Here is a 4333-nt window from a genome sequence, read left to right on the forward strand (position 1 = left end):
CCGTCACATGCTCCTAAGTGCAACAGTAGTATCCAATGTTTCATCATGAGGTTCTTTAAATTCTTCATTAGGAAACTCATAATCCCTCGCTGACTTGATAAACTCTAATCTCTAAATTGTTCCTTTCTCATTCAAAGTTGACATCTTTACTTTTATCACTGGTATGAACTATAGTACTTCTCAATTTGCAATTGATCATCCTTGTAATGACCAAGGCAAAAAGTCATTACAAAATTTGACCTTCTGAGTATCATCCAGCAACAGCTTTTCCTCTCCGCTGAACAGCTGACCAATTCACCCTTTCCTTCACCTTCCCTGTGTTACAACTGCACTTCTAAATTGATTGATATCTCTTGGCAGATGCATCTTGTTTTGAGCTTTGACTTTTTAAAATTTTGTTCCTACATGTTCATGTTATATTTATCACTCTTCCTCAGTAGTCTGACCTACTTTCTGCTTCCAGCTTGATTCTTTCTTGTGCTTATGGTTCATGCACAGTTCATGCTTTAATCAAGCTGATCTCTTACTGCATTTTTTTCTCTTTTCTTCACAGCAGGGTAGTACATACCTGTGGATGGATATTGTTATTGTGTGTACTATTTGTAAGGTGTTAACTCTATAACAGCATTTTCCTTCACATGAGATCTGACTTACCCTGTCTGTGAATTTATTGAAGTCTACCTTCTATCCCTCAGTTGCTGTTCTTCCTTCTTATCCTGAATGACCATGAATCTTTTTTCTGATGGCCACTCTTAAATGGACCTTTCAGCTTCCACACTATTGTCAACTAATATAAAAGAACCTCTCCTTTACTTGCTTTCTTTACTTCTTGTATCAAAAGCATTTTCCCTGATACAGTTCAAAGATTTTCCAAGCAATCTTCTGTATTTATTTCCCAGAAGATATTCCTTATTATGCCCAGTTACATTTTGCTGAATATAAAGTTTCTTGCAACTTATTACATCTTTTTTTTTCCCCTCGGTTCTTTTCTATTTATGCTACAAACCTTGGAAATAAAGATGCAATCCAAAGCTATATCTTGCATTTTAAGACAGAGGTTTTGGAAAATTTATGTCTAGCACATTTTGCTTGATAGAGTACAAAGGTCAGCTTCAGGATAGCATTTTCAGAATAGCTTCCATTGTTGACGGCACAACCCAGAGCACACGAGCTCTTGCAAGTGGGGGCATCTCATATGCTACTGATATGGCATATGGCATTAGGAAGTGAATAGGTCAGCAGGCAAGTCTAGATGGTCCATGTGCCTGTCCACAGTCAATCTGGGGTTTGTCTACAGGATGTGAACAATGCAAACAAGTGGATTTGGGAGTATGCCAGACTGCTAGATGCTCATGTATGTCCTGTTTAAACTCATGATAATCTCACTGAATCACATGGAAGGGAGAATACTAGGGAGACCTGCTACAGTAAAAGCAAACCTTTCTGAACACAGCTGGACCTTCCCCAGGAAACAAAAGACACTTCTTAATATCAAAATCTCAAAACACAAATCTAGATAATTATGCTATCTTGAGAGCTATAAGCAGAAAAAACATGAAAGAAAGAGAGAGAAAGAGAGAGAGAGGGAGAAAAAGAGAAAGAGAGAAGAAAGAAAGGAAAAAAAGAAAGAAAGAAATAATTATAACACACCAAATGTAAACTCTTCTGTTTTATTTAAACAAGAGGGGGTTTTATAGTTCATAAAATACAGTATAAGAAAGAAATAGTGATCTCATAAGATTAAAATTGTCCGGTACCAGCATGCAGGTCCAATGTCCATGGTCAAATGAAAACTTGTCATTTCAAGTCAAATAATTACTCATCAAACATAATGCAAATGACAAAATGTAAAGTTTGCAAGTTGAAGCTAGATCCTGAACAGACTTCTTGTATGCAATAACATAAACACTTCTGGCATGCGTTTGAAACCAACCCGTTGCAGGCTTACCAAGAAGCCACAGGACAAGGCATTTCAGGTGAAGGCAATAATACCTCGCAAGCAGAACATAATAATGATGTTTCCCTTTTCTTATTATATATTTAACACAAATTGGTGGTACAAAGAGCCCAAAAGAAGCCCTATTCTCTATCAGATCATACATCGGGCTTGGGATCATATTTTAAGGTTTCAGCTTTTATTTTAATAAGAAGTGTTTTGGCATGCTGAGTATTTTTTTAAAAGTATTTTTTTAAAATGTAACTTGATGTAACCAATATCTTGAATTCTGTCTGTGTCTGTAAAGATTTGGAATTAATAGATATGAAAAGAACAAATTGGCCCATATATCATAATAAAGTCTTCTTTTAAAAAGGGTAAATCAATCTTTTAGACCTTCAACTTCTAAGTTTTAGATACATTAAGTGAAGAAGATTTTTAAACCCTAGCTACCTTTGGGGGCAAAAAGCTTAATATAACCACCTGCATAGTAAAACATGGGGACCTCAACAGCTTACTCTTTAGAGTAAACACTTCTTGCAGGAAACAGAACAGCAGGAAGGATGCAAGAGATGAGCTAGTGTTTTCCAGAAATACTTAAGCCAGCTCAACAGTAAATAACAGGCATATGCACTTGTCTTAGCAATATAAGGATTACCTTAGTGCTAAAATAATGGACTAAAATGGCTTCTTCTGTATTGAACATAGGAAAGTCTCTCCTTGTAGGTCCCACCAAGAACTTAAGCTAACTTAGACTTAATTAAGTTACCAAAGATGTCTTCCATCAGCAACAGTCTCCTTTCTTTAATTACACTGGTACCTTATTCTTCCATTACCTGCTGAATAGTGTGTCTGTATGTAAATTTTTAACTCCTGGGCTATGGACTCTTGATGTCTCTGCTATTGATTTCTGATACTCTAGTGGTCACAGTGCAGGATTAGGGTTTATCAGAATGACTACTGGTGGATGAAAAGATTTACGGAGACTGCCTTCACTGCATGTGCGAGAAGAGTGCCCTATAACAATGCAGTGGGACTTACATAGCAAGTTACTGGGGCCTCCTGACGTCCAAGAGTACCCCCGGTCAGGGGAAGTAATGGTTGCAAAATTGTTGTCCTTACATCAACTAGGTAAGAAGCCCTTCATCTCTGTTTATGAGGCCTCTTCTTTTCCCTTTGTCACAAAGAATAGGTGCTGGTTAGACATTTTAATCTCTCTCTTAGAACCAATTTTAATTGTGAGCACAGAGCACTGCTTTATTTTGAGCCATTATTAAAAGGCTCTGAAAGTGCTGGGAAGTGGTGTTATCACACAGTTTATGATTTGAAACACCTGCAGCATATTCAGATCCTTGCTGTTTTTGTAAAGCTCCCCAAATCACACCCTAGTTCCTGAGATTAGATTTCTTCAGCTGCTGTACTTTTCCAAGAAAAGTGCTCATCTTCATTGCCAGTCCTAAGCATATCAGTAACCTTTTCTTTTTAATTATTGCTTAAACACAATAAAATAAAGTGTTTTAAGGCTAAGAACAGAAAGTAGAAGAACAATATGTGGCTATCTACCCAGAGAAACACACAGTACAGAATAAAGGAATATGTTTGCACTGTCCAGGGATGGTTACCCTCAGGTAATGTATCCCTGGAAAATATTGCTGTCCTGCTATTATTAAAAATTATACCATCAAACATTTCCTTCCATTCTTTCTGGCAGCTGTATGCTGGTCTCTCTCTCCCCGATGCACATGAGAAAGGTTTGATCTTATACCCTCCAGCACTACTTGATTCCTTGGTGCCTGATCTGGTCTTCTAGCCTGAGAGAAATTAAATTTTTTATAAACATAAACAGTTAAAGAGATCTTTTACATGCCAAGGAGATTTTAGTGCAGATGGTCAAAAAAATAGAGATACAAAAATAAAGGAGTTATCCCACATGCAAAGAATTTTGCCTTTGTTTTATTTGGGATTTGGGGATTTGATTGTGTCTAATGGTTAAGCATCTACCTATTGTATCAGTCTTCCTCAGGGAAATGAGACAGCAATAAAGAGAAGAAACTGCTTTCGAAGATGTCCTAAATGAAGCTCCAATTCACCAAAATTAAGCACTTAGTTACTGACATAAAGAAATCTAAAAATTCATCTTACATGGAATGGATCTCACTCTGGAGGTCTTCAAAAGCACTTAACTTTTCTCCTAATTCTAAAAAATGAATTTATTTATTATAAAAACAAATACATAAAATTTTTGTTTGATTGATTGTTTATTTATTTATTTATTTATTTATTTATTTGCAGAACAATACTGGAGGAACAAACAGGCACTAACAATGAAGATCACGGTGCTAGAGCTACATAAATGTACCTACCCTTCCTTTGGGAAAGCAGAATTTGGGAGAAGTT

At 36.4% G+C, this 4333-nt stretch overlaps 1 long non-coding RNA gene across 1 annotated transcript in view; it reads right to left on the bottom strand.

Annotated features, from left to right (window-relative positions):
* Window positions 1–1938: 1938 nt before the first annotated feature.
* The window catches only part of LOC108504662, an 11868-nt gene continuing 9473 nt past the window's right edge, over window positions 1939–4333 (bottom strand). The window contains exon 3 of the long non-coding RNA XR_001877200.1: window positions 1939–3747. This is a non-coding gene — a long non-coding RNA (uncharacterized LOC108504662). The remainder of the gene's footprint in view (window positions 3748–4333) is intronic.

Source organism: Lepidothrix coronata, unplaced genomic scaffold, assembly GCF_001604755.1.
Source record: "Lepidothrix coronata isolate B3197 unplaced genomic scaffold, Lepidothrix_coronata-1.0 Scaffold172, whole genome shotgun sequence".
NCBI lineage: Eukaryota > Metazoa > Chordata > Aves > Passeriformes > Pipridae > Lepidothrix > Lepidothrix coronata.